At 36.4% G+C, this 11,946-nt stretch overlaps 1 non-coding gene across 1 annotated transcript; it reads left to right on the forward strand.

Annotated features, from left to right (window-relative positions):
• Positions 1-5,016: 5,016 nt before the first annotated feature.
• LOC133780792 (small nucleolar RNA R71) lies at positions 5,017-5,123 on the forward strand. Its single transcript, XR_009869609.1, has one exon. It is a non-coding gene; the product is annotated as a small nucleolar RNA R71 (small nucleolar RNA).
• Positions 5,124-11,946: the final 6,823 nt, after the last annotated feature.

Genomic DNA, 11,946 nt, shown 5'->3' on the forward strand with positions numbered 1-11,946 from the left:
AGTCTGGGTTCTTGAAGATCCACCTAAGAATATCAAACCCATTGGTTGCAAGTGGATACTCAAGAAGAAAAGAGGATCGAATGGGAAAGTAGAGACTTTCAAAGCAAGGCTTGTAGCCAAAAGGTTACACACAGAAAGAAAAGGGTTGACTGTGAAGAAACCTTTTCTCCTGTAAGAGGGGTTGACTATGAAGAAACCTTTTCTCCATTAGCCTTGCTAAAATCCATTCGTATACTTTTGTCCATAGCTGCGTGCATGGATTATGAGATTTGGCAAATGGATGTCAAAGCAGCTTTTCTAAATGGTTGCCTTGACAAAACCATTTACATGTCTCAACCAGAAGGGTTCGAATTAAAAGATCAAGAGCAAAAGGTTTGCAAGCTTCTTAGGTCCATTCATGGACTCAAACAAGCTTCTAGATCTTGGAATCTTAGATTTGATGACACAAGAAAAACATTTGGTTGTTGAACAAAATGTTGACGATCTTCGTGTCTATAAACAAATCAAAGATGGTATAGTAGTATTCCTCGTTCTTTATGTTGATGATATCCTACTCATTGTGAATGATGTAGAGACATTATCAAATGTAAAGAACTGGTTAGCTGAACAATTCCAAATGTAAGATTTGGGAGAAGCCAAGTATGTTCTGGGCATTAAGATTCTTAGAGATAGACAGAACAAAACTTTGGCACTGTCTCAAGCAACTTATTTTGATAAGCTGCTACAACGCTTTAATAAGCAAAAATCCAATAAGGGTAATATGCCAACCCAATCTGGAGTATTCCTTTCCAAGAAGTATCTCAGGAAAAGGAAGACATGAGACAGTATCCCTATGCCTCAGCAGTAGGCAGTCTGATGTACGCCATGTCTATACAAGACCTGACATTTGTTATACAGTAGGGATAGTCAGTCATTATCAATCCAATCCTGGATTGAGTCATTGGATTTCAGTGAAGAATATTCTCAAGTATCTCAGGAGAACGAGAGTCTATATGCAAGTATATTCGGGTAGTGACCTCGAACCTACTGGATACACTGACTCAGATTTTCAATCTGACAAGGATAGTAGAAAATCTACTTCTGGGTCAGTATTCACTCTTGGTGGTGGAGCAGTTGTCTGGAAAAGCATTAAGCAAACCAACATTGCAGACTCCACCATAGAAGCCGAGTATGTAGCGGCTTGTGAAGCAGCTAAGAAAGGGCTCTGTGACTCAAAAGGTTCTACTCCGATCTGAAAGTTGTTCCAGAAGTGGAGAAACCACTTGTTCTTTACTGTGACAACAGTGGGGCAGTGGCCAATTCTAAAGAACCAAGAAGCCACAAGAGGGGAAAGCATATAGAGCGCAAATACCAGTTAATCAGAGAAATCGTACATAGAGGAGATGTGACCATTCTGAAAGTCATATCAGAACACATCCTCGCAAACCCATTTACGAAGACGCTTCAAGCAAAGCAATTCGAGGGTCGTGTACGTAATATGGGATTGAGAGAAATGCCTCACTTGCTTTAAGTACAAGTGGGAGATTGTTGGGAGTGTGTCCTAAAAGCATGTAAAGACATTTGTTTTTTCTGTGAATAAATAAATACAATGGTTTATTATTATTGTCATATTTAGATTGTTAAATTATTGTTTGAATAATTTTGTAAATATCAGAAAAATTCCATATTCATTATTGAGGATGTGATCTTGTATTAGTACGAGAGAATTAAGATCACATGAATGAATAAAAATACTCAACAACGACAAATTAAAGTTATGGAATTCTTTAATTGGAGTTATAAGTACGGTTTACTGAGTATCATAATGATACAAATAATCTAGATTCGGATTATTGATGTGGAAAGACATCTCAGTAAAGGTGCTTTATATAATATGATTATATATGACATGGACCGATATGAATTAAAGTCTTTATCCAAAAACCATTTAACAACAAAGACTTGTAATTCATATCATAACTGATGATCATTTATAGATCAACCTAAATCCTGAGTGTTCATGAACTCATGTTCATGTTTATTAAATCTTTTGATTCACTCGTTAAGGTCTCTTCAAAGAATGAGGCTAATAACTTTTGTTTTGGAGATTTAATATCATGGATGGCTGGGAACATGTATCAACAACACGGAATCTAATCTTTCATAACGGATCATATATTAGTTCCCTTAAGGGTTAATTCTGGAACTGAATGATTTTGAGCTCAAATCTATAATTAGATTATAGATTAATTATTCACTAGTGAATTAATGGTACTTAAGGAATAAGAAATAAATTAGAAAGGTTAAATGGTAATTCTTCCATTCTAATTTATGAACTAATTAATTAGAGGGTTGAACTATTGTAAGATGGTTATATCAATGGATGACTTAAGAAAAAGATTTCTGTAAAAGTATATCTATAACATAAAGAGTGCAATTCTGAATTTATAGTGGAGTAATATCAGAATTAATAAATTAACTATTATAATTAAAGAGTTTAATTATTTAGTTTCAATTTATTGGAGCTTAATGTTATAGGTCCATGGTCCCCAGAATGGCTCAAACAATCACTGTCAAAGGCAAATACAAAAATGGGTAAAAAGGACTTATGTGATAAGTAAAATATTTTTCTATGTATCAAACATAATTATTGTTTAATTATGTGTAATTAATTAATTAAGAATTAATTAATTATTTGATTTAACAAAAATATAATTAATTTTAAATTAATTTATTTTTGGGATTTTTGGTATTTAATTAATAATAAAAATTGGGAAAAATCACATGCATGCACATGCATGTGGTACACGTGTGACACAGTGCACATGCACTGTGCTACACGCATAAGAGATAGACTTGGTCTCTTGATTCCACAATTTTAGTTATTTAAATATTAAATAAATAATGAGATATTTTGATTTGATTTAAATATTATTATTTAAACAAAAATCTGATAATTGATCAGTTATTTTGAATTTGTTTAAAATAACAAATATTTTAATATATTGGATATTATTAAATATTGGATATCAGTTTTCACAGAACGTAAGTTTTCAGGGATAGAAAAATATCTAGGATTCTCTCAGAGAAAAAGATCAGTGACAAAACAAAGGTCATTGTTCTTCACAAAACCTAGGTCCAAACTTTATCAGATCTCATGTGTTGAGAATATCTGATAAATAGTTATTGTCTATTATTTGTATAGCGAGCCCACACTCGTTCTTTGGGTGACTGAGAACATTTTGGAAGATCTTGGTGTGAGATCTCAAGGATTCAGCCATACGAAAAGATAGCAGCAAGGAAGGACCTGAGGTAATGTTTCTATTATTGTCCTTGATTCAATATATATATATGAGTGTGAAGAAGTAGATCTAGAAATCTTATGGGATTAATCTGACAATTTGATTGTTGTTCCGCTGCGCATAATCTCTGATTTGATCAATAAAAACCAACAGATATTGACTTCAAGAGTCATATTTCCAAACGATATTTTCATTAGGCCATTCCAATAATTGATCAAAGCATTTGCAGTAGCAAGGAATGGTCTTCCGAGGATAATAGGAATTTTTGATTCCATGTTTACCACAGATTAGGTATCAAGAATAAGAAAGTCCATGGGGTAATAGTTTTTTTCAATTTGAATAAAAACATCCTCAACAATACCCCTAGGCTTTTTGGTGGAGCGATCAGCAAGCTGTAGCACAACAGTTGTTGGCTTCATTTCTCCAAGACCAAGTTGCGAGTACACAGAGTAAGGCATGAGATTTACACTTGCGCCAAGATCAAGTAAAGCTTGGCTGACTTCATAAGTCCCAATTTGGCATGAAATGGTGGGACAACCTGGATCTATGTATTTCGGCTGTGTCTTTTGTTCAATCAATGCACTCACTTGCTCAGTCAAGAAAGCAGTCTTCTTGACATGGTGCTTCCTTATTGCAGTGCATAGATCCTTGATGATTTTGGCATAAGTCGGCACTTGTTTTATGATGTGAAGCAAAGGAAGATTAGTCTTCACTTGTGTCAAGTGCTCAAGGATTTCAACTCGGTTATCAAGAAGTTTCCCAATAGGTTTCAAAGGCTGGGGAAATGGTACTTTTGGAGAAGCATTGAGTGGTGCATTTTTGGGATTAACTTTTGGAGTACTGAGAGAGTTGGCTTTTATGGGTGGGTCTTGCAAAGTTTTATCACTTCTAGTTGTGATGGCATTTACTTCCTTAACATTTGGATCATTGGAATTTGAGGATTGGGCCATGTGTTGGCCTTGCACATTGAATTTAGGTTGGGAAGGAAGTTTGCCTTTTTCTAGAATGGCTAAGGATTTAGTCAATTTTGAGAATTGACATTTCATGTCCTTGATTTCTTCCATCATTTGGCGATTTAGTTTGGATTGTTCCTCTATGAATGCATGAAGGGTATTCTCAAGAGAATTTCGTTGCATATGAGCATTGTATTGAGGTGCAGAATACGCCTTTGATGGTTGAACTTGTTTCTCATTTCTCCATTGGCCTCCAGACTATTGAGCTTGGTTGGAATCTCTCTAATTGAAATTTGGGTGGTTTCTCCAACTAGGGTTGTACATATGGGAGAATGGCTTGTTATACGTCCCTAAGGCATTGCATTTCTCCTCATAACCCCCCCCCCCTCCCCATTTCATTAAAAGGTAGGCAATCCTTAGCTAAATTCTCCGTCCCTCCACAAACAAAGCAAGGTTCTTGTGGCTCCGCTTGAGCAATCATGTGCAACTTTTGGCCATGTTTCATCATTAAGACCTCAAACTGCTTTTCCAAGCTTTGAGTTAGGCCTTAATACTATCCTATTCTCGAAGTTGATAGATCTCAGATGGTTTATGTCGGTTGATGCTATCAGTAGCACTTGGACCAGTCCAAGTGTGATATTTTTTTCGCGGTTTGTTTGAGATATTCAAGAGCATCGTCTGGCTCTTTTTCGAGAAATTCACCATTGCATAGCATTTCTACAAACTGGCGCTCATGACTCATGAGGCCTTCATAGAAGTAACTGGCCAAACGCCCATTCTCATAGCCATGCTACGGGCACTGATTCAACAGATCTTTGAATCATTCCTAGACTTGATAGAATGTTTCATTGTCCTTTTGGGAAAATGTGGAAATATGTCATTTTAGACTGTCGGTCTTATGGCTAGGGAAGTGTTTTAGAAAGAAAGATTTCCTCCCATGTTGCAATAGGCCTAGGTCTCAAAGAGTATAACCAACTTTTGGCTTTGTCCTTCAAGGAGAAAGGGAAGAACTTTAGTCACACAGAATCAACATTTTTGGCTCTGTTATAGAACGTGTATACTACCTCCTCGAATTCTCTAATATGCACGTATGGGCTTTCATTTTCCATTCCATGAAATGTGGGAAAGAGTTGAATCATGCCAAGTTTAAAGTCTAATGCGGGCATATTAGGAGGGAAGATAATGCATGAAGGCGTGGAAGTGCGAGTAGGATGAAGGTAGTCATTGAGAGTTCTCGATTGGATTTCATCATTGTGAGCCATTGCGAATGTATTATTATCAACTAAAGTTTGTGGAGAAGCAGGAGTGGTGGAAGGAGTTCCGGAAGGAGTAGTGGATGAATTGGAAGAAGTTTTACTAGAAGTTTCGTGATGATTCATCCACTCTCGAAAATCATAATTAATTTTTTTTATGTTTTTATTTATTTATTTTTTTCCGTTAAACTTGTTCCCAGGTAGATTTGGAGGTTTTGGGGTGATCTCCAACGCCTTACTAGAACTCCCCGAGGTTACTGAGTAAGTATAGTGGATCACAAGTTAAACATTTTTAACCAAACAACCTTTAAGCAGAGTGAAATTGCTTAGTTTGACAGAAAAAACTTGATTTTCTTATAGTAATAAGTTCAAAAATGTAATAGTGCAAAGGTATATGCTCAAAATTTTCCCAGGCCGATTGTGAAGGTTGTCGAGGTACCGCTTTAGACCCACACTTGCCTAGACAGAACTCCCCGGGGCTCCCAGATAAGTGTGGGGGGTAACGCTATCACAAACCTTATTTAACAACCAATCTTTCTAAACAAAACAATATGGAGTTCTACCATTTATAATATTACACAGGTGTTCCCAATACTAAGTGTTTTATGATTGACATTTTAGGAACAATTTTATGCAATTTTATGTTTTTTTTTAAAAAAAAAACCTAAATTCTAAGGAAAACTAAGGCAAAGAAAAAAAAAAGCCTAAACTAAGGAACCTAAAGCAAGAAAATAATCAACTCAAAAATAAGGTAAAGAGAGGAAACAACCTGCTTAACAATATTAAATAAGTAAGATATACTTTTTTTTTAGGAAGTAAAGATAAAAACAAAAATGTTATTATTATTATTTTTAAAATTTCTTACACTAAGAAAATAGAAAAAGAAATTGAATTTGAATTAACTAAAAAAAGAGAAAATAAAGATTATATAACTATTTATTATTTATATATATATATATTTTATGTAAAGTATATATATACATTTTTTATATATAATTTTTTTAACCGAAAAGAAAAAGTAAAGAAAAGAAGAAAAAACAATATGTACTTATATATATATATATATGTATCTATGTTTATAAATATAATTTTTTTTTACCGAACTTTTTTTTTCAAATATATAACTAAACTTTTTTTAGATATTAAAATCAATTAAAAGTTAGCAAATAATAAAAAAGGTACAACACACACAAGTGGAAGAGCACTATGCTAACAAAACATTCATACATCCAAAATACAAACAAAGTTACTAACATCTTGGTAAAAGTTCCACTAATTTTTTTTTGAAAAACTACCTCTGCGGCAACAGCGCCAAAATTTATTTAACGCCCAAATCGTGACAACCACTAAGCAGTAGTTGTAGTAAAATCAAGCGGTCGATCGACAAGGAGGTAACCTAAACCAAAAGATTAGTAGAAAATAATACAAAAAGTTAGTAACATGAAATAAATAAAAATGGAAATGAAAAGAGATTTGAGATTTTGGTGTTGTATTTTTGATGAAATGATAAAATGAGACACGTGAAATAAAAGTAAGGTGTAATCAAGAGTTGAGAAGTATAAAGGTTTCAAGAATCATCCATATGCTTGTTTGGTTACTTAGTTACTTGATTTACAAAAATACACAAGTAAATAGTTCACATCCCAACATTTACTTGGACATTAAAGTCCATATTCTTTTCTAACAAAAGTTCATTTGAGTTATACAGTTCTTTACTTTAGGAGCACAATATTAATCTTATGGAAAATCTAAAAATGACAAAATCCCCTAGGGCAATAATGCAATAGAAAATTAGACATAAAATTATGTATCAATATTACTTTTACTAATTAGAAGCACATATAGCATGACTAATCCTATATACTATTAGCGCAAGTAAATAAAGATAACAAAATAGAGAGGGGGATGAAAGAACATAAATAACTCAAATACATTATATTAAGAACATAGTATATCAAATTAGCAAAGTAACATCACTAGCATATGGAATCATCCCTAACCTTTCTAGGAAGATTAGGCCATTATGCTCATGATTCTCACACAATTCTAAGAAGAAAATATGAGAAGAAAGATAGTAGAAATTTTTCTATAGTTTCTTTATTCTAAAAATTACATACTAAATGTGAAAGAAGAGTCCATATTTATAAAACAAGAAAAGAACTAAAAATAAATTAAATTACAAATGAGGTTTACAAAATAAATCTGAAATATTAATAATAAAATATGATTTTGAAAAATCAAATCTTATTATTAATATTAACCTAGCTATTTTAGTGAATGATCATTTTGCCTTTTTCTAAAATAACACAAAAAGTGACCTTTAGAGCTCAAAATGGGAGGTCCAAGGCCCAACATGCACAAGAAAACGGGCTGAAGGGTGGCTGGTGGCAGCTAGACTTTTGACCAAGTGTAGCCAATTGGAGGAGGCCATGTTGTGGCTGAAGCTAAAGGAGAGCCCTGGTTTAACTGGGTCAACGCGGGCTGGCAGAAGGGAGGGTCGCTGATCGCCAGGTGGGGTGTAGGTCGAGGCCGGGTCGCTGGGGCATGGGACAACTGCATGCACGAACAGGTGGTGCGTTGGGGCTTGGCCATGTGTTGGCTGGAGCTGGAGACAAGCTTAGGCGAGCCTAGGCTCTTTTGGGGCGGTTTACTTGGGCTTGGATCTCAAAAATACCATTTTTCAATTATTTTTCAGCTTTATATCTTTATTTCTTCTTTTTTTTTCTTTATGCCAAAATGCAACTTTAGTTCCTACAAAATAACAATAAATTAAATAATAATAAAATATTTTCATTATAAAATAAATCATATTAATTCCATGAAAATATTAATTAAAACTTAATTTATTTGACCAATAAAATTAATAAAAATGCATTTTTTACCACTAATCAATTTCCTCTTCCAAAACTCTCATTTTTCTCCCAGTCTTTCAACCAATTTTAATCACAATAAATTTCTAACTTCATTTTTTTTATTTACACGAACCTTTGTTACTTGTTCGCATAACTTCCATGTATTTTTTTGGAGATTTCATATTTGTGTGTTCTTGATTTTTTACAAAAAACCTTGTCTTTGTTTTGCAAAAATCACTGCTTTTCTAGGAAAATGTCTATTTTGGAAGTAATGAAATTATTTTAGGTAATGGATTGCCCTTGATCGTGTTGTTGGCCTCGAGAGGATATTTTTTTAGCTCAAAGAAGTATTGCTTGCCTTTTTGAATCCGCACTAGTTTTTGCTCGAAGGAAGAATAGTGTTTCTCGAATAGCTTACACTTAGTTAGGCACACACATAGGCTGGTTGAATAGCTCACCTCCCATTTACTTTTCAAAAGATGTATGCACGTGATCACTAGGGGAGTGATTATTCTATTTACATGGACCTGCTACAAACAGTGGTCGATGAAGTGGAATGAAGTTGCCCAGATATTGATCTTATTAATCGTGATATTCCGAAGCCAACTGATATATCTGGTGAACACTCTCACTATGATTTTCATTTTGTTCCCAATCAGAAATATTTACGGATGATTGAGCAATTAGAACAAGAAATAAGGAATTTCCTTCTGAATAATTGGACTTTCAATGTGCATCTTGACTTTATTGATCCACTCCCAGTCGGAATTCTGACCAGAGGGAGGTCAATGAGCAGGTCTTCGATTATTGAAGGGGTCATAACTATTTCTTTCTATTCTTTAGATATGGCTAGGATCAAGCAGACAACTAGACACATATCTGCTACAGATCCTCAGGTTGCTAGGCATGCGACCAGTGGGCAAAATGGTGAGCATCCCATACAACAAGAACCCGAGCAACTAGAAAGAGAACAATCTGAGCAATAACAACAACCACAAGAGCAACTGTAACGACCCAAATTCGCTAATAAGGCTTAAGGGCCTTAATTAGTGTGCCAGGAGGGCAGGTTGGGATTTATGTGTGATTTTGTGAGTTAAATGCATGGTTATGATTTAAAGCATGTTATTTGGCTATTTGTTTAACTGAGATGCATGGCTATGTTTTCTAGTATGCATGTAGGCCCGGATCGTGTTAGAAGGGCGTAATTGTAATTTTGGCCATGTTGGGCATAACTGTATTGATATGTGATAATTGTATTCTGTGAATTGTACCACGTGAGTGTGGTTTTATTATTGTGATGCACGTGCCGAGACGGTCCTAGAGAGCTAGTTAACTCAAGAGTCACAACGGTATTTCTATACCCGGCTCGGGAGGAGCCTATGGGTACCTCGAGAATTTTATGGTTAAGTTGAGATTTAGCGGGTAATGGTTATTGGAGATTTAGTAACCTGGGTAACCATTAGTTACTGCTGTGGGTAACAAGTTTTAAGGTAAAAAGTGATAGAATTGAAATGAAGTGTAAAGACTTAAGTGCCCTTTGAGGTTTAGCTAAGGAGGATTAGTAGGAAAGGGTAAAATGGTCATTTGGCAAGGGTAATAGGCAATTCTCAGCTGGGTTTTAGTGGGTCACGGTTTGGGCATTTGGGTTATATGATGGCTTTGCTAAAAATAAAGAGAAGGAGAGTTAGGGCAATGAGAAGAAGAAGAAGAAGAGGAAAATGGGCTGAAGTGGGAGCTTAGGAGGTGAATCAAGGGAGCTTGTAGGGTGGATTCTCCACTTGAGGTATGGATTTTATGAGCAATTAAGTTTGATTTCTGTTTTGAATTGTGAAATCTATAGCTTGAGTTAAGTTTTAATATTTGAGTTTGAAGTTGTTGATTTTTGCAATCTAAGGGTGGATTGTTGGGTATGTTTGTGTTTTGAGCTTGAATCTAGAGTTTATGAGTTGTTGGATGGTTCATTTGATGTTTGAAATTGATTTTGGGGTTTAGGTATTGGTTTAGGGTGATTTGGGGAAGTTGAAGCTCGGGAAAACGCGAAGGAAAAACCCAGAATTCTGGGTCTGCGAGGGCGTGCCGCGGCACGGGTTTTGCATGCCGCGGCGGGGAGCCTCTGGTTATCTGGGTGCCACGGCACAAGAAAGTTGTGCCACGGCACAAGGCTAATTTCAGGATGGCATTTTTAGGCAATTTTAGGCCTTTGCTCCGGTGGTTCGGGGGATGTCTCCGGGGTGTTGTTTTAAGGTTTTATAGGTCCCGGGAGTGCGGGATTGGTCCCGGGAAGCGGTCTTTGATTTGATTAGTGTTGAGGGATGTTTCTTGTGTGTTGTGACTAGGTTATTGGAGAGGCTCGTGCTAGAGGACCGTGCTCGCGGCGTGAGTGCATCAGGAGGCTCGGAATACAGGTAAGAAAACCGTAACACCCGAGAATAGGGCATGGCCCCACTGTGTGATTGCAGGGCATGGCCCCAGATTGTATTATGTGCATATGTTTAACCTTAAATGAATCATGATGTGTGTGAATGATTATTCGAACGTACTATATGTGTGATTATAATGAAATGAACGGCAAGGGCCGAGTGCGGCGTAGGCCGGGTACGGCCGTGGGGCCGAAAGTAACACACAGCACATGGGATGCTTATATTCAGGGTGGGACCCAAGGGATACATGAGTTATCCTCGCGGTGAGAACAGAAACCCCAGGCTTTGGTAAGGCCTCTGGGGCGACATGGCCGTGCTTGTTTATTATGATGGTTTTCCTATTTATCAGTGATTTATGCCAGCTATATGAATTGCATATGTTATGTATTATTTGGGTTTTCTTGCTGGGCTTCGGCTCACGGGTGCTCCGTGTGGCAGGTAGAAGCAAGGACTGAGTCAACCAACCATGAGTACGGAGAGCGTGAAGCGACGCGTACATGTTTGGCCTGCCCGACTGCTTTGGTTGGGGGTTTATTCGAAAATGGCTGTAATAATCTATGATTTTATGATTTCTCAACTGTAACCTTATTTCAAGATGTAATTAGTTTTCAAACCTTATTTTGGGATCCCAAATGTTTAATAATAGAAGTTTTAATGAAACGACACATTTTCAAAGATTACAGCCTTAACTTTTAATTAGTCACACTTTTGTTTCAAAACCTCGGTTAGCGAGTTCATTGTGCACTGTTTTGTCTTAAAACTCACTAAGTAACGGCTCTAAGGAAGTAGGGCGTTACAGCAACCACAGGCACAACCCCAAGAAGTGTCATTTGACAAGATTGATTTTGACGATGCACAGTTAACCGATGTCATTAGACTCGTCACAAAGAGAAAAGCCCGCTCGAGGAGGCAAGTTAAGTGGTACGTGGCTCCAGACAGCACCCTCTCGAGTCGGTTACTTAGGGAGTACCCCCAAAGATATGGTCTTAGGGGGGTAGAATTAGTTCTGTCTCGACCCAACTAGCGGGTGCACAGTCCTGGTGGTGAGTACAGTGCCTGGTCAACGTATAATACTCAGGCAGGCGCCAGTCTCCCCCTCCATCTTTATTTTAAGAGTGTCGCAAATTACTTTAGTGTCACTCCCTTTCAAATAACCCCAAATGGATACTTAATGCTCTCAGTGTTAT

Source organism: Humulus lupulus, chromosome 5 (assembly GCF_963169125.1).
Source record: "Humulus lupulus chromosome 5, drHumLupu1.1, whole genome shotgun sequence".
Classification (NCBI taxonomy): Eukaryota; Viridiplantae; Streptophyta; class Magnoliopsida; order Rosales; family Cannabaceae; genus Humulus; species Humulus lupulus.